General features: G+C 39.6%; 1 protein-coding gene across 1 annotated transcript in view; it reads left to right on the forward strand.

Moving 5' to 3' along the window:
• The first annotated feature begins 340 nt into the window (after positions 1 to 340).
• PPM1L (protein phosphatase, Mg2+/Mn2+ dependent 1L) overlaps positions 341 to 19,789 on the forward strand; it is a 336,602-nt gene continuing 317,153 nt past the window's right edge. Inside the window, exon 1 of the mRNA XM_084987490.1 lies at positions 341 to 422. The gene's annotated coding sequence lies outside the window, so the exon portion shown is untranslated. The remainder of the gene's footprint in view (positions 423 to 19,789) is intronic.

The following is a 19,789-nucleotide window of genomic DNA, read 5'->3' on the forward strand; positions in this document are numbered from 1 at the left end:
AGACACACTTGCCATCCACAGCCTAAGTTTGCACGGGTTCCTGGCACGTGATGCTCAGTGGTAAACTATGGTCATCTGGGATCCTGGCTTAGGTGTCATCACCCTGTAAACCTTAATTTATTTCATGCCTGCTTTTGAAACCTGGAAATACTGCCTACTTTTTTCCCAGATGGATTTGGCAAAAATTCTAATGTATTGTACAAAATTATAGGTCGGAGTAAATTCACTGCTCAAATTCATTGGACATCTGGAATTAGTTTTTTTTAAAAAAGTGGTATCTTTCTCAGAAAGGAACCCAATGGGCAGGACCTGATAAGAGATCCTTATCATTTTGACCAGAGCTGCACAAACCAAAAATGGAGAAGCTGTGGTCTTGGGGTTAGTGTGCCCAGGGTCCTCTGCCCAGAAACATTCCTATTCAGGTGAGGTTATTCATACCTAAGACTCTAACAGCTTTGCTACTTTCTCTTAGAAAATGATTCTATAAGATAACTGCTTTTATTATGGAGATATATTCCTGGACTGAACTGCAAGAGTATTTTGAAAATTCAGTGTAGTGCAATGCTTATATAAATAAGCGTCTTATGATAGGAAAAAAAGAGTCAGCCAATGACAGTTTTTTACTAATGCGCAATTGTCTGTGGTTTGAGCAATTAACCTTTAATTTCTTTTTCTTGAATTTTTAGAGAATACAATTTGGGCACTTTAAATAACCACAGCAGTGCTATGTTCACACTGTTAAAATTGCAAGTAATGGAAAACACTGATATTTCCCCAACTATAAACTCCATCTTTCCTCTTTCATGTACTAAAAAGGCTGTATAAGTCAGTGGTTAAGAGCTTGGATCTAGACCAGACTACTGAATCCAGGCTCTGACATTTGTTAACTGGGTGATCTTGGCTAGATTACAAAATTTCTGTGCCTAGGCTTTCGTTACCTGTAAAATGGGGATAATAACTACCTGTGTCAGGGCTGTTGGGACAGTTTAATGAACCAAAATATGTAGACCATGTGAAGAAGTAAACACTATGCATTAGCTGTAACTATTTATGATCTTTCAGATGCATTTACTGAAGGAAGTTTTGTTGGAGTTCCAAGATAACTAAATCAATATGTACTTCCATACTTTATATATTTGCAGACAAAAGTTATCTGCTTTGAAAAGTCATTTAACTATTTTATTAAAAGATAAATAGCATACCATTGGTTAAAATTAATTTAGAATATTGTTTTAGAAATAGCCTTCATTCTGTACAAACATTCCAAAATGTATATTATTTTGAACGTTCTATCATTTATTCAACAAATATTTATTGAGCACCAACCACGTGTAAAGCATTGTTCTAGCACAGGGTTGATGGGTGTGTGTGTAAAATCCATGTTTACATGGAGTTTTTATTTATTCATTTGGCCTCACCCATGGCATGCAGAATTTCCCAGGCCTGGGCTTGAACCCAAGCCATAGCAGTGATAATACCAGATCCTTAACCTGCTAGGCTAGCAGGAAATTCTTACACAGACAGTAATAAATAGATATGTTAGATAAGTTCCGTGAAGAAATACAAAGCAGAGCAAGTTTAGAGAGTGAAGGAGAGTAGGCTCGTCTCTACAAATTTACACTTGAGAAATAAGTTAAAGAAGTAAGGGAATGAGCTGTAGGTTCAGGCCACTCAAGATGACTGTTCTTGCTTTCTGTATATCCTCTGCCTGAACAGTGTCTGCCTCACCTCTACCCAGTGCTTCTTAAGTGCTTGCCCCAGGTCCTAATAGAGATTGTTGTTATCAAAGGGGTAAGGGGCATGCCCCTCTGCTGGTTTCCCTGATAATGGATGAGCCAACCTGAGTAATTGTACCATAAATGGTAATCTCTCCTACCCCCTTGGGAGTGAAGTTTGTTGCCACCATGTCCTATCCTACCATCCAGGTCACACAGGACCTGGTTTCAGATGTGTAAGCTCCCCTTATCTGTTAAACCATTGACATCTCTGTCACTGACTCTGGGCTCTTTCTTGAGTCTTAAGACTGGGCAAGTACAGGCCTTGTAGGTCTGTGTGGTACCACCCAACGTGAGCCATGGGAATATTTATGAGAAGAGGAGTTCAGGGAGATGCTACCACAGAGCAAAAGCCCTGATGTGGGAAAGTGCTTGGTATATTTAAGGAATGGCAGTGTGGCATTTAAAGCCAGGAAGTCTGTCTCTGGAGCCTTTATTCCATATTCCCACATTATCTTCTACATATTCCTCCATAAACTCTCTGCTTCAGACAGGAAGGTTTGTGAAAAAAAGAAAAAGATTATTACAGCAAAATTTAAGTTATATGGACTCACATTTGTTGTGATGTTGACTTACACACAGGTTCCAAAGAGTCAGTGAGGGGAAATTTGACTTCCCTTTTTCAAAAGCAGCCAAGACTAAGAAGCAAAAGCTATTCATTTAGAGCAGCAACTAGGACATTCTGAAATATCCCATAGCCTAGAGTTTTTGTGTAAAATTTGCCTACCTAAGTTTTTCTGGGGCAAGTCCTAGGTCCCTGAAGGGTCTCTCTAAACCTAATAAAAGTTGAGAATCACCATATCAGCAAACAGTATTTTAGGAACTAGGATTATTTTTTGTTTTGTTTTGAAATCTCAGTGAGCAAAAATGTAATGGAGAAACATATTTTTGATTGTCTTACTTTTAAAAGGGAAGTGTAGAGGAAGTCAACTGTTTTTTATTTTTTTTCCTTTCAAATTTTTGTTACTATGGCACCATTTAAAGAATAATTAACGGTTCGATTTCTGCCTCTCTCAGTGGGCTGGGTATCCAGCGTTGCCGTGAGCTGTGGTGTAGGTTGCAGACATGGCTGGGATCCTGAGTTGCTGTGTCTGTGGCGTAGACTGGCATCTATAGAGCCTATTGCACCCCTAAACTGGGAACCTCCATATGCTGTGGGTGCAGCCCTAAAAAGACAAAAAAAAAAAAAAGTTGAATTAAAGCCAAAGAGGTAAGCCTGGCAGGGCTTATTTGGGGGCACATTGTAAAGAGTAGCAGATAACTTCATAGAAAAGCAGCCACCTGGCTAGAAGGATATTCTGAAGAACATGCACAACAGAGCATTATAAGCTTTCTATTTCTGAGGCAGTGCCAGAAAGTCTGGGTAAAGAGAATCTAAATCAGTGGTGATAAACTAAGAAAGTGTGTTATTCTGGATCCTCTGAGAATCAGCCACCAAAATAGGATTAGACGTGAAAGGATTTTATGAAGGAAAAGATCTTTGTGAGAGAAAATGGGGAGATGGGGAGGAAGGCAGATAAGCTAAGAGAGCCATCAAACTGTGAGGCAAGTCTGACTCTAAAGGATAGAGACTGAAGGGTGGGTGGAACCATCCCAGATCACCTGCAGTCCAAGAAAGGAGGCAGGGAGTCCTGGTGCCAAAGTTACTAGGGAGGGAAGTCCCATGTCTCCCAGGACTGGGCCTGTCTTGGTACTTTGTGTCCCTGTAGGCCTCTGTCATGGGCTGGGAACAACACATTGGAAGCTTAGCCTCAGCACTAACTCAACCATCTATCTCAGCACCAGCCCTTGGTCAATTACACAGTAATTGACATTGAAGAGGTACAGCCTGGTGGCCATAGAGCAGGTATCTGAATCACATGGGGAGTGCCTCTCTGCAGCTTCCACCACTTCTGGCCCCAGCCTCTCCACCCCATCTGAAGATGTCATTAGCAGCCATGGAGGAAAAAATAGTGCCCAGCAGCCAGAAACTGGTGGGGTGGGTCATGGCCCTCACTTATTCTGAGGTGGTGAAAGGGGTTGAGACCTTGGGAAACAGAAAAAAAAAGTCTTCTCTTTTGATGTTGATTTTATGAATGCATCATTGGGAATGACCTTTTATAAATGGCTTACTCAGGATTTATTACAAAGTTACTCAGTAGCTGATGAATTTCTATGTCTGTAGCTGTGATTTGCCCTAAAAATTCACAGGACAAAGTTGTTTCCTATACAGTGCCCATGGTCATATGGACAGAGGCCAGTTCCTGCAGTACCAGAACATTTCAGCAAAAGACAAGTTGAAATGCTGCTGGTGAAAGGTAGCTCAACAGAGATTACACTGTGGCTATTGCAATGGCAAGGAGTTTCAATACACCCCATCCACCTGCCCCTCTCTGCTTTCTTCCTCACCAGATATGCTCTCTTAAGCTCTTTCAGTGAAGCACTTCCCACCTACCACAGAACACAAGGATCTCTTTTTCCACTATGGGATCTGGCAGAATATAGCTCTTAATTGTATCAATAGGTATCTCCCTCTGAACACGAGGACTCCAATCTTGAAAAGCAGATGTTATATGCATCAAACACTGACCAGGTCCTATTTGTCATTATTTTGTTTTATTTCTTTTTAGGGCCACACCTGTGGCATATGGAGATTCCCAGGCTAGAAGTCAAATTAGAACTGTCCCAGATGGCCTAGGCCACAGCCACAGCAAAGTGGGATCTGAGCCGCGTCTGTGACCTACACCACAGCTCACGGCAACTCCAGATCTTTAATTCACTGAACAAGGCCACGGATCAAACCGGCATCTGCTTGGATGCTAGTTGGGTTTGTGACAGCTGAGCCACAATGGGAACTCCTGTTTGTCGTTATTTTAACTGGGAGAAACTGTAATGGCTATTGGTCAATGATTATGCATTTCCTAAAATGAAATATTAACATACACCACTGGCTTTCCTCCTGCTTACAGATGGCAGACGGTGGGACTTCTCAGCCTCCATAAACACGTGAGCCCATTTTTATAACAAATCTCCTATATGTTCTCATGTATTGGCTTTGTTAGTTCTGTTTCTCTGGAGAACCCTGACTAATACAGTAGCAGATACTGTCTGACCACCCAAATCTCCTCTTGCCTTTCCTGCAGCTAGCTGACTTCCAGCAGCCAGCTGACTTCCAGCAACCAGCATCTGAGATTCCTGGCCTAAGGGCTTTCACAGTGTGTTCTCACTCACTAGGATTTTGTCTTCCAATTAATGCCCTCTGGGAGCAGTCCTCACCCGAAAACTGACTGGATTGGTTGGATAAGGACCACTGCTCCCTCAGAGGTGGAATAGCTCTGAGGCTTGTATTCTACACTGACTTTCTTACTGGTATTTCCCAGATCATTAGACAAAGAAAGTATTTGCACTTGAATACTCGTCTTAGGTGTCTGCTTTTTAGGAATCTAAAACAGGACTTTTTAACATAAACTTTATGTATTTTGGATGACTATGATGTTTCATTTCAGCGATATCCCAGATGGACCTCTCCTTCACTGACACTTGGCATGCTTTTCAAAATACCCATGTGTGATTCTGACATTTTACTAATTTTATTTAGAATGTAAATCATTGTTTTCCTCCTAAATCGTTTTGTTTAAAAATGTTGCATTAAGTTTGATTATGGAAATTCCCATTGTTTTGCAACAGATTGGTGGCATCTCTGGAGCACCGGGATGCAGGTTCGATTCCCAGCATGGTGGGTTAAGGATCCAGCATTACCGCAGCTGTGGCTCAGATCACAACTGTGGCTCGGATCTGATCCCTGGCCCAGAAACTCCATATGCCACAGGGTGGCCAAAAAAGAAAAAAAGTTTTGATGATGGGAATATAAATTTTTCCTATATAAGCATTGTTGAAAAACATTATTTCAAGAGATATGACATTGTATGGAGCTTGAGTATTAAAAATTAAAAAGTATCAAGAAGTGGAAATGATGGGGATAGAGTTTCATGATTAAATAGTTTAAAAATCCCACTAGGGGAGTTCCGGTTGTGGTGCAGCGGAAACAAATCTGACTAGGAACCATGAGGTTGCGGGTTTGATCCCTGGCCTCACTCAGTGTGTTAGGGATCTGGTGTTGCCATGAGATGTGGTGTAGGTCATAGAGGCGGCTTAGATCTGCCATTGCTGTAGCTGTGATGTAGGCCAGCAGCTGTGGCTCTGATTGGACCTCCTAACCTGGGAGCCTCCATATGCTGCAGGTGTGGCCCTAAAAAAAGAGAGAAAAAAAAAAAATCCCACCAGGAATTAAAGACAGAAGGAATTTTAAGGGAGTTTGGAAGACTGTTTTAAGCCCATGACCAATCATGAAAAGAATCCAAGAGTTCTCTCATAGCCTAGTAGTTAAGGATCTGGTGCTGTCACTGTTGTGGCTCAGGTTCAGTCCCTGACCCAGGAACTTTGGCATGCCATAGGCACAGCCAGACCTCACCCCACAAAACAGAAAACTAATGATACCAATTTCTTAAAAATCCTTCAGGTGTACGCATATTCAACCCCCACTACAAGATTCTTATTAATTACAAAGGAAAAAAAAAAGAGAGAAAATAATCCAGTAATCGGACAACAATCTATACTACCTTGAAGGAAGACCAGGTGCATCTAAGGGCCAGACACACTCAAGGCACAAACCCCCATAGTTACTTTTTTTTTTTTTTGGCTTTTTGTCTTTTGTTGTTGTTGTTGTTGCTATTTCTTGGGCCGCTCCCGCGGCATATGGAGGTTCCCAGGCTAGGGGTCCAATCGGAGCTGTAGCCACCGGCCTACGCCAGAGCCACAGCAACGCGGGATCCGAGCCGCGTCTGCAACCTACACCACAGCTCACGTCAACGCCGGATCGTTAACCCACTGAGCAAGGGCAGGGACCGAACCCGCAACCTCATGGTTCCTAGTCGGATTCGTTAACCACTGCGCCACGACGGGAACTAAACCCCCATAGTTAAAACACAAAACAATAGATGTGGGGTCTGAATCTTGTTATATGAAGTCAGGGAGTTAATAGTCCTTGAAGAGTAGAATTTTTTCATATAGCCAAGACAGAAATATAGGTGAAAAGGGAAAAACTAGGTAAGAGGGGACATTATACAGAAACTTGAGGTGAATTACCATGTTTTAGCATATATTAGCATTCTTTTGTTAATATACATATGATTTAAATAGTTCCATGAGTGTCCCAGTTAAACCATATAGAGTCAAAGGGGGAACTAATCATGTAAAACTTGACATCTACCCAAAAATGAAGAAGAAGGTGCTCTTCTCCCCCCTCCACCATTTCTTTGATTATAAAAAGGTAGCCCTCTTTGTTCTTGGGGCTGCTGCATTGCTTTGCCAGCCTACTTGTCTCTCTCACAAGCATCCCATGCGAATAAACTCTTTGCCTGCCACTTTGCTTCACATAGAATTCTTGCTGCAATGAGACAGAAGAACCTGGGCTCTAGTAAGTCCTGACACCAGCTGAGTGGCTTCAATTAAAAGACAGGGGGTTCAAGTGTCCTCCTAAATCAGAGATTATGGGTTCAAGTCCCAATTTGAGGTATGGGTGGATTCAAGTCTCAGGCTGTGAGTTTGAGTCCTAATCTGAGTTTTGACTGGGTATAAAACCCACCAGAGAAGGTGTACAGTTTCAGAAACAACCAAAATGTCCATCAGCATTGATGAATGGGGGTATATACAAACAATGGAATATTATTCAGCCATAAATAGGAATGAGGCACTGATACATGTTACAACATGGATGGACCTTGAAAATATGCTAAGTGAAAGAAACCATTCATAAAAGGACACATACTGTATGACTTCATTTACGTGGAATGTCCAGAACAGGCAAATAATGAGAGAGAAAATAGATTAATGGTTGACAGGGGCTGGAGGAAGGGCAAATGAGATTGATTGCTAATGCCTACAGGGTTACTTTTGCGGTGATAAAAAATATTCTGGAATTAAGGCCACTAAAATCAAGAGGTATCCTACCAGGAATGTTGCCTGGGAAGATGCTTTGTGGCATGTACCTATTTTGCCTTGAATTGATCATTTTCTAGTTGAGTATGGACTAGACTCAGTTTGTGAACTTCCCCAGATGCCTTCTTGCTCAGTGCAACTGATGACCTACTGGGAAGACTGCCTGGCACAAACCACACTCTTAGAGGCTGCAGAGAGATTTCACTCAATAAGTTCACTCAACTCGCCTTGTGGCCTTTCACCAGGTTGGCAGCCCTGCTCTTTGCAGAAACTGCTTCCAGTCCTCCCTGCTCACAGGGCAACTCAGGAGCACCACACCTCATGCCTCACCCTGCACCCTTCTCATCTGCTCCCCTGGGGCCTCCTTGTAAGTCCTGAAGCTCAGCATACTGTAAGACCTGCTTGGCTGCTATGACACATGCTGGTTTGCTCACACAAGCTGTGAGGCTGTGAGTAGGCAGGCAGAGAGTGTTCCTGGTTCTTGCTGCCTCTCTCTTGATCTACAGGTCACTCAGAGGAAGCCCTCCTCTGCTGATATAGGCTTTGGCATGTCCAGTAGCCGCCAAGATGGCCAGGTAACAACCGGAAAGTCTGGAGGAGTTAACCCCCCTTGGGATGAACTCTGACCAATAAGAAAGTGTAGGTGTTCCCATTGTAGCCCAGCAGGTTAAGGACACAGCATAGTTTCTGTGATTATGTGGGTTCGATCCCTGGCCTCTCAATGGGTTAAGGATCCAGAATTGCTGTCAACTGCAGCATAGGTAGGAGATGCAACCTGGATCTTGTGTGGCTATGGCTCTGGCACAGGTCGGCAGCTGCAGCTCTGATTCTATCCCTAGTCCGGGAACTTCCATACGCCACAGGCACGGTCAGAGAAAGAAAAAGAAAAGGAAAGAAAGAGTAGATGTGAAGAAGCAGGCAAACAAACACTCTCCATCTCCCTCTTCTTCTGCCCATGAACTGTTCTGAGATGCAGTGTTCTCTTTTAGTTTCTTGAGAGATAAGCACCCAGCTGTGTTTTCTGGTGTAGCTGTGTCCAGCTTGGTAATGTACCACACTGTATTTGCTTCCCCTATTTTCTGGATTTATTTTCCCTTTCCCCTCACTCTTGCTTCTGGCACCTCTCAGATAAAGTGTTGGCACATTAGTTTTGCCTCAGGCTTTGTTTCTAGGGGACCTGGGATAAGATAGTATCTTGTTTTCTCTTACAAAGAAGTGGGACTTGCTGTGAGCAGGGTCTAGCACATACTACGGGCAAAATGGAAGAAATGCTGGGGCCTAGTGCAGTAGGCTATCAAGACGTCATGAATAGATTTGGACAATTGAGACGACCTGGATCATATCTTTGCCAATAGACAAAGCCACCACTTGATTTTACGTGGTATACAAGTTTACATTTTATTTTATTTTATTTTGTCTTTTTGCTATTTCTTGGGCCACTCCTGCGGCATATGGAGGTTCCCAGGCTAGGGGTCGAATCGGAGCTGTAGCCTCTGGCCTACGCCAGAGCCACAGCAACTCGGGATCCGAGCCGCGTCTGCAACCTGCTCACGGCAATGCCGGATCATTAACCCACTGAGCAAGGGCAGGGACCGAACCCGCAACCTCATGGTTCCTAGTCGGATTCGTTAACCACTGCACCACCACGGGAACTCCAAATTTACATTTTATAAAGAAACTTAAAACCATGTCACAGGCAGTTTGCTAATTTATAATATCCTGTTATAAGTTGTTAGCATTTTAACCTGTGTGTACCACAAGTGTGCAAGCGATAAGCAAAACACAGTAAAATAAAATTAGGTACACTGGTAGACATTCAGATAAATGAATTTTGTCTTTAAAAACATTTATTTTGGGGGGCTAATCACATCAAAATTTGTGCAATTATTCAAAACAATTTGGAAACTAGTTGCCTCCATTTGGTGTGTGGGGACCTCGTATCAGCTGTCACCAATTGCTCCCTTCCCAGGTATCATCTTTGTTTGGTGCTGCCTAGAGGCCCTTGGAACGAGAACTAAGTAGATCAGGGCTTCTAAAACTTTTAAGTCCTGATGCCCTGTAGCTACTCTGCTTGGGCATCTGTCTCAGGCATGAATACTTCCATGACACCTTGAGACGAGAAATACTGCATTGCTTTAATATCCTCAATTAAACCTGATTTGAGCTTTCTACTCAGCAAGGTTGGTACTGTATGGAATGTGCTCATCCTTCTAGCCCCTCCCCTTTTCCTAGGAAACCTCCCAGAATATTTTATCCATTAGACTATGGAGTCAGGGTGTTAGGACCCACAGGCTTTTCAAGGGCCTATGATAATATTTAAGACCTGAAGATTTTAAAAGGTCACTCTTTTTTTTTTTTTAACAACTAGCTAAAGATATCCAGGAAAGAGGAAAGCTCTAATTCAAAAAGATACGTGCATCCCAATGTTCATACAGCACTATTTACAATACTAAGTCATGGAAGCAACCTAACTGTCCACTGAGAAATGAATGGATAAAGAAGATGTGGTACATATATATAATAGAATATTATTCAGCCATAAAAAGGGATGAAATAATGCCATCTGGAGCTACATGGATGGACCTAGACATTATTATACTAAGGAAAGTCAGACAGAGAAAGACAAATATGTGATATCACTTATATGTGGAATCTAAAAAAAAAAATTGCAAATGAATTTATTTACCAAAAAAGAAACAGATTCAGAGATATAGAAAACAAACTAAAGGTTACTAAATGGGAAAGAGGGGAGGAGGAATAATTATGAGTATGGGATTAACAGATATACACTACTATATATAAAATAGATAAGTAACAAGGATTTATATTCTCTTATAATAACCTATAATGGAAAAAATATGAAAAAATTATATATATGAATCACTTTACTATATACCTGAAATTATCACAATATTGTAAATCAACTATACTTCAATAAAAAATTAAATTAAAAAAACTAGCCAAATAAAAATTACTGTAGCCTAGTTAAATTTTTGGAAAATGTTCTATTATTGCCTATATATTAATAATTAAATTTAGGAATTCCCATCATGGTGCAGTGGAAACGAATCCAACTAGGGACCATGAAGTTGCAGGTTCGATCCCTGGCCTCATGAAGTGGGTTAAGGATCCAGCGTTGCCATGAGCTGTGGTGTAGGTCACAGACGTGGCTCGAATCTGGCGTTGCTGTGGCTCTGCTGTAGGCAGGTAGCAACAGCTCCAATTAGACCTCAAGCCTGGGAACCTCCATATGCTGCAGGTGTGGCCATAAAAAGACAAAAAGACCAAAATAAATAAATAAATAAATAAATAAACTAAATTTAGTGTTAAGAAATTATATTTGAAAACGGTTCCAAATTTTTTTTTGCAATATGCAAAACTGGAGTCAAGCATAATGAAGTGGGCACAGGAAAATAATCTCAGTAGCAAAACTATAAAAATTGAAAAATTATTTTTGGCCAAAGAAATTTTATTTTATGTGGGACATGGGTGCGTTTCAATATGTTTATACAATGTGAGGTAGTGCCTCCAAAAGTAAGTGTTTGGGGGTCATAAGACCTGTGAAGCAGCCCTGTCCATCAGGGTCTTAAGGAATCCTGACTGGAAAAGAAGTTTCTCCTTGAGGCCATCCAGTGGCCTCGCCCATCTGAAGCAGGTCCTACTGGCCTGGCTTTGCGTCACTTTGCCCCTGGCTGCCCCTGAGACAGCAGATCTCTGGATGGTGGCTTACATTCCTCTGTCACGGGCTTGGCCTCTGAGCCTGTCCTGGGCTCCCAAGGTCTCAAACCTGGTGCTCAGTCCTCAGGTGTTCACATGGGCCCCCAGGCTGCCAGGGCCCTGCCCCGAAGTTCTGTTCCTTTCTGGAAACCTTCTGTTCCATTCCCAGTTCCAGACCCTTTCTCTCCCACAGACATAGACCTTCCACGCCAATGTGGGTGGTCTGCTGGACAACCTCTACACTTCTGAAAAAGCTGTTAGTGCTCTCCTGGGGTGAGGACACCCAGATATCTGGAGCCCAAGGTCTGGGTGTTCGTCTCATAAAGAGGAACAAGGAAATTCCTTCCTTCACCTCCCCTCTTCCCTCTTTTTTTTTCCCCTTTTTTGCTCCCAAGGCTAAAGAATAAAACATGAAAAAAAAATTTTTTTAAAGGATTTATTGCTCTTCAACCCACCCTGTTACATTTGTACTTCTTTAAAAAAAGGAAGCTTTAAAAATAGGCTTTGTCAAAACACATCTCTCGCCTTCTCCCAACTAATTTTCATATATGCTTTCTCCTCTCCTCCTCTCCCCTTCTTCTCAGCAAGAATCATCTGTGTGAATGATGAGGCTTAATTGTTCAGTAACTGTTCATCTTTGGGATGAATCCCAAATAAGAATATTCTCCCCTGTTAAGCTCCCAAACTTCAGGATATTTCTATTATCGGGTTACAGATATTTCAAAACTAGATTCAAACGTATAATCATGGCAATCAGGCCTTCTCTTCAACTTCTGATTGGATCTCATCTAGCAAGCATGGATTCTTATCAAAAGACATTTTCTCTAAGCAGTAAGTATTTACAATCACAATGGATTGACATTTTATGCTTACAATGTGACTGCCTGCAGTTTTCTCTCTCCAAAAGGGTAATCGTGGTTTCAACATCGGTCTTAAATGTTGTCACTTCATGTTTGGACACCACTAGCTTTTTTTTTTTTTTTTTTTTTTTTTATTATTTTCCCACTGTACAGCAAGGACCACTAGCTTTAAGGTCACTAATGTCTTTCTAGAGATTTTGGTGCTCAAGTCTCTTTGGTTTGAGCTTAACTTCATAGAATTGTAACTGCAGAAGCATTAAGTCCAGATGTGATCGGCCTGTTTCAAAGGAAGACTTTGTATAAAAGATAGACCTGATGCTATTGGTACATAAATAAATGTTGATGAGGCTGACTCTTCTTTCAAAAAGTGTTCCAAATCAATTTTTTTTTCCCCAGTGGGAAATATGGAAGTCACCAGCAGCAAGGTCTAGGTTTTCCCAAAATTATTGTTAAAAAAGCACATAACGTAAAATTTACCACCTTAACCACTTTTAAATGTACTGTTCAATCGGTTAGGTATGTTCACATTATTGTGCAACTAATCTCTAGAAATGTTTCATCTTGCAAAACTGAAACTCTATACCCATTAAAAGCAATTTCTCATTACCCACTCCCTACAACCCCTGGCAACCACCTTTCTACTGTATCTCTCTAGACACCTCATATAAGTGGATTCATACAATATTTTTCTTTCTGTGACTGGCTATTTCACTAAAAATGTCCTCAAGATTCATCCACGTTGCAGCATGTAACAGGATTTACTTCTTTTCAAAAGTGGAATAATATTCCAATATATGTACAGACCACACTTTGTCTATTTATCCACTAATGGACTTTTGGGTTACTTCCACCTCTTGGCTATCCTGAATAGTGCTGTTATGAAAATGGATGTGCAAATGTAAAGTATAAGGCTTGAAGTCTCTTTTCCTGTTTATGATGATGAATTTGAGTGGATTTAATCATATTTTAATAACCTTAATTTTTAATCTTATAGCTGTTCCCCTTTCAAAAACTGCCAGCCTCTCTGTATACCCAATGAAATAATATAAATTTATATTCAAAGCTCTTCTAGATGCAATGCCAAGTGACCAATGCTGCTTTATCTCTTGCTAGTCCTCTAAGCTTCCCTTTCTTTAAAACTCTGTGAGCAAACAGAATGAGTGCATTTCTTCTTTCTGAAAGTCTATCCCCTTTTTCTTAACCCCCCTTTTTCTGTATGTCCAAATCCTCCTACCCCAAATCCTATTCCCTCCTTAATGAAGCCATCCTGATGCAGCCAACTAAATCTAATTTCTCTCTCCTAAAATTCCCCACAAAGTCTTGTGTCAGAGAGGGTCTTATCATTCTCTGTTCTCATTATAACAGCTGCCTATAAACTAATATTACCCCCTTCAACTGTTATAATTCACTTCTATTGGGTGTATACTATGTGACAGGCACTGGTCCAATCATCTCATGTATATTAGCTCCTATAATCCTTAAACCGACCTATGGAATAAGTTTGAAAATTATATCTATTTGGCTGATGAGAAAATTGAGGTGCAAAGGGGCTAAATCACTTGTTCAGCCCCACAGTATGTTGCAAGTGGTGGAGATGAGCACGTGATTTGGGGGGTAGAAGTAGTGAAAACCATTTCAGGGAGAACCAACCCAAGAATTGAAATTTCTTCCATTACAGAAGGGTTACCGGCCCTGCTGTCTGACTTCACAACTGGAACTTTCACCTCAGGAAGTATATACTGCATACTTATGCTTTTAAGAAAGATTTGCCAATCTGCAGTATATTTCTGTCCTTCTCACTATAAGCTCCACGAAGACAGGAATTGTGTCAGTTTTGCCTGGTTCCTAGTACAGTGCTGAATAAACGATAAACTGATAAATAGATGAATGAGTAAATGAATTGTTATACTCTACACTGTCTTGGGGGTGTTAAGAAAAATAGCAGAAATGTGCCCCCAGTGTATTGCAGATTCTGGTGTGCATGAAGCAATAAAAAGCTTACTTGCTCACTCTAAGCATGATTTAAAAGGCACAAATTATAAAGGAAAAGATAAAATTGACTTTATAAAAGTAAAATATAAATGACGAAAACCAAAATCAAATAAAGTTCTTTGTATTTCAAGCATCATAAACAACGGAAAGGCAAATGACAAGATGGGGAATATATTTACAACTTGAATGACATAAAATATAAACTTTGCATATAAAAAATTTTATACCTCAGAAGAAAAAAGACAAATAGCCTAGTGAAAAAAATGGATAAAGGACATTCATTTTGTAAAGATGTGTGTTCTTGCAAAGAATTTCCCCATGTCTTTAATGAAAGTATGATCTTAAGATGAGAAACAATGCAAAGAAAAAGTAAAAAATACTCAGAATGGCTTTTAATGTTTTCTATTGGTAAAATCAGTTTTCAACTATCCATGGGTGAGTTATTTTTTGACTTTTATTCTCTCTTTTTTTTTTGGCTTTTTAGGGCTGCACCTGTGGCATATGGAAGTTCCCAGGCTAGGAGTCAAACAGTAGCTGCAGCTGCTGGCCTATGCCACAGCCCCAGCAACACCAGATGCCAGAAGTGTCTGCTATCTACTCCAAATTCATGGCAACTTCAGATCCTAACCCCCTGAGCAAGGCCAGGGATCCAGCCCACATCCTTATGGATACCAGTTGGGTTCGTAACCACTGAGCCACAATGGGAATTCCGACTTTTCTTTTTATTGCTTTCTAGGATTCAAAGGTACATTGATTAGTTTCTCTTATTATCAGTAATAGTCAAGAGAATTTGAGTGGGGCTGGAATAATGATTTTAGAATAACTACCTTTGTTCATTCATGAACAAATATTTATTGTATCCCTACTGTGTGCCAGGCATTGTGTTTGGTGCTGGAGTTACAATGGAGAACAAAACAGACACATCTCCTTCTTTATAGAGTATATAAATTGTAGTGAGTAGTGGAAAACAGAAATTAATTTTTAAAAATTACAAAAATATGTATTTATAAATTTGATGAACACTATGAAGTCTGCCATGAGATAGGGGAGAAGGGACCTTACTTAGACTGCGGAGTCAGGGCTCTTGCTAGAGTGCTATGTAAGCCGAGATCTAAGGGATAATAGTTCACTAGGAAGAGTGTGGGTGGGAGAGTGGGCTTGGGAAAGGTCAGCATTCCAGCTAAATAGAACTGCATGAATAAAGGACCCTAATCAAAAGGGAGCTTGATGCTTTATAGGAATTGTAAGAAGGCAAATGTTGCTGAAGTGGATGGGCTGAGGGAGCAGGTAGCATGGAGTAACGCTGAGAAGAAGAAAGCCATAGTGAAGACTTCTGTCTTTATTCTAAGAGCAATGAGTTTTAAGCAGGATTATTCAACGATTCAAATATTTCACCTGTGAATTAGCTAGTGTTGATGTACATTAACTAGAATAAACAATTTAGGTAATGTTTTTGATTAACATTACAATTTAGGAAGCTTCTATGAAGATTATCATAAAGAAACCTAGGACGGCGTTAGGTAAGGATTCTTGGATAAATATGATTTATGTAAATAGACTTGGCACAATAGTACAAAACAGGTATTTGGAAAACAAGTATCCTTAATATATCTTTTTAATCAATACAAAAATTTGGGTTGTAGAAAAGGATCTTGGGCTTTTGGAGTCCAGTGAAATAAAATCATATTATACATGATTAGTGTCTGTCCCGTTAATTTCACTTGACAGAACACCTGGGATATTAAAATTTTTAAGTCCAGATTGACATATGCTTATACTTATTTAAAATTATGGATTTATTTTCTTAGCTGGCTACTAAACAGATTCACTTTGTTAAGAACATTTAAAACTGAATATGTATTGTTTATTTTTGCATCTAGAGAGGTTGTTTGAAAAGTACTGAGGATTTAAAATGGTTTAATAGTCATGGTAATTGTTAACCATTCACCAAAGGGACCAATATTGAAAATCACTTTGAAGATAGAATGTATAGTAATGGTCACTTACATTAAGGAGCTTTGATCACACTGTTAATGGAAATAAAATGGGAGCAATGTATTTTCAAAAGTTTGGCCCTAAATTGTAAAGTTGAACATTTTCATTCCCAACCATCCAGCAATTTAATTCCTAACTATATACCCTAGAGAAACTTATGCATATATGCACCAAGAGCTAGTACAAAAAGAATTCATGATATCCTTGGTCATAATAGCAAAAAAACTTGAAACTCAAATGTCCAGAGAAGATGAATACATAAATTCAGATGTAAATACATAGATCAGTCATCTGGTGGAGTATTACACAGCAGTGAAATGATTGAACTGTATGTAATGACATAGAAGGATCTAGAAATATAAGATCGAGTAAAAAAACAAGTACCAGAGAACTATTTACAGTAAGATACCCTTCTATAAAACTCAAAACCAAGAAAAACTAAAAAAAAATATTATTTAGAGATGCAGGCATATATTGTGATATCATTTTTTAAAAAGACAAGGGATGATAAAATACAAAATTCAGGCTAGTGGCTACCTGTGGAGGACAGGCAGGAAGGTGGGATAGGGGAAGAACTCCTAGGTTGGTACAGAGATTTGTCACAGTCCAGTTTTTTGGTCAGGTAGTGGGTTTATGGTTTTATGGTATTACTCATGGTTGTTGTGGATTTGTAACAATACTTTCATGCATTTTTTTGTATGTTTAGTGTAAAAGGTTATACACATACAGGTGTATGTTGATAGAATAATAGTAAGAGAGTCATACTTAATACTCAGTACATATTTATATGCAGATGGCAGGAAAAATTTAAGAACACAAAGCAAACTGATAATTGGGAACTTTTAAAATGTGTAGAGAATTTCTCTATATATAAAAGGTTCACTTACAGATTTTTATTACATTCATCATTCAGAGTCCCAGCTGATATATTTGATTTTTATAACTGTGTAATAGGTGGCAAGAACAAAAAGAAATGAGGACATCATGGAACATCACACTAGAAAACAGATGTTATCAAACTCTGCTTTAAAAATTTCTTAAACTTAGAAGCTACCACTCTGATTTTTTCCCTAAAATGTTATATTTTCTTTATGTACTCACAAGGTTGACATGAGCTAATTGCATAGTTTAAAGTAGTAATTACCTGGTGACTATTTATCACTATTATTATATCTCATGAAAGCAATTAGCTCTCTGTTCATTGCCATGTCACTTGTAATGGTAAAGTATTTGCATAATGTACATTCTATGGTACTATTTTCTTCCCTATGCAATTCAGATAGCATTTTACTTTAGCAAAAAAACTTTTAGACTTTTACAGAAGAGACCAAGGATGGTTTATTAGCACTTGTCGTCTGCCCCACAAATATTCTTCATGGGTGCGGTAAATACTCGTGGTGCAGTGCTTGTCCTAAAGGTTTAAGTCAGAATTGTGGAAAAAGAACCTGTGTGTTACTTTTGAGATGTCTGTAACAGAGATCTACTGAAATGTTACTAGAGAGGTATAAAAATTAGACTAATCTCAGTGTCATCAGGCAATCAATGGATATTAGAGTACTGAATTGGTGGTCAGAAGACCTGAGTTTGAGTTCCCAGCTTCGTGTTTGCGGAATTGTGATATTCATTTAATATCTTTGTCCCTTACTTTCCTTATATTCATAAACAGAGATAATAGCTCCTCTGTCTTTTTCACAGGATTTTTATGAGAGTAGAAATAAGTTGATGTATGTGAAAAACATTTATAATTTCAAGGAATATGCAAATGCTAGCTTGTCACCAGAGGAAGTTCTTTTTTATTTCTCAAATATATTAAAATTCAGAGTTCCCATTGTGGCTCAGCAGGTTAACAACCTGACACAGTGTCCCTGAAGATGTGGATCCACTTCCTGGCCTTGCTCAGTGGGTTAAGGATCTGGCATTGCTGCAAGGTGTGGTGTGGTTCTCAGATGCGGCTCAGATCTAGCGTTGCTGTGGCTGTGGTGTAGACTCCAGTTGCAGCTCTGATTTGACCCCCAGCCAAGTGTAGCCCTAAAATGGAAAAAACAATTAAAATTCACAGTAAACTATAACAAAAAGCTAACTTTCATATGCACCAAGTGTAGCCCTAAAATGGAAAAAACAATTAAAATTCACAGTAAACTATAACAAAAAGCTAATTTAGGGAATTTAAAAATCCCTAAGTAGATAGATTAATTTACTAACAGAAATAGGAACATGCCTATAGGATCTGCTTGAAAAATATAATTATTTTCACACAAATGAACTACTTAGATTTAAATGTCAAGCATGTCTCCACAGAATCTGCAGGCTATGTAATTTATTAATCAAGTCAAGCCCTCCTTTTGTTATTTAATCTCCAGAGAGACCAGTATGATCCTTTCTCTTCTTTACTTAGGTATGGAAGAAATAGAAGTCATGCCTTTCATGAATATTTGCTGCTGTCATCAATGTAGTAATGTTGTGGTCAGGCTGGATTGGCTCTTAGGTTTGGAATTTTTCTACCTGGGCCGGGTTTGACTTTTAATTTTGGAGTCTTGTTCAACTTATCTGCAAGTTGTCTTTGCCATAGAGAAAAAGATTCATGTACAGAGGAAGTTATAATATATCCTAAAACCCTTTGTAATTTACAGTAAGAAATACTGTAAACTTACCTTCGTAATTACGCTAATGCACTGCCTTTGCTTTATAGCTCCTAAAGCCTTTTGAATTCATTTATTTCATTTTGGAACCTCATGCCTTAGGACTTTTGAACAGAATGATCTAATTTATTACTAAACTTTTTTTCCCTCTATTTATCAGGTAGAAAATACCAAAAAGTGCAAGAGACCATATCTTAGTTGCCAAAAATAACACACTAGTAACTGCCTTTCACATTTCCTTCCTTTCCTATGCATATGTACATAATTGAGATCATATTGTACATGCCATTTAAATGCCAAAGTTTCCATTTTTTCTTGGTTAAGATGGCAATCTATGACTTTTATAAAACCTTTGGAAAAGTTAAGGAAAACAGAAGTTCAAAGCAGAAAATGAAAGCCACATATAATTCGCTACTGTAATTAACCATTGTGAACATTTTGGTGTATTTCCTTCCAGTGTTTCATCTCTTTTTATTTATTTTTTGGCTGGGCCTGCAGCATGCATAAGTTCTGGAGCCAGGGGTCCCACCCGAGCCACAGCAGTGACCATGCCTAATCCTTAACCGCTAGGCCAACAGGGAACCCCTACTCCTTTTTATTTTTATTGTTTTCTAAACGTAATGGGATCACTCTAAAGTAGGAGTGCTTGGGGAGAGAGACACTGGCTGGGCTGGGAATCAGTCAGCCTCCACTCTAGTCCAGCAGACTGGAAGCTGCAGATCAGCACTCCTCTTTCTGGACAGGGGTAGCAAGTGTGAATATTTTCCTTTAAAGCTCACTGGTGTCCATTTTCTAAGCTGATTTGCGCATTCTTCTTTTTCCCCGACATCCTAAG

The sequence above is a fragment of the Sus scrofa genome, chromosome 13 (assembly GCF_054392235.1).
Source record: "Sus scrofa isolate SSC_HxYL_T2T_F1_AM1 chromosome 13, Sscrofa_HxYL_maternal_Yorkshire_Landrace_v2.0, whole genome shotgun sequence".
NCBI lineage: Eukaryota > Metazoa > Chordata > Mammalia > Artiodactyla > Suidae > Sus > Sus scrofa.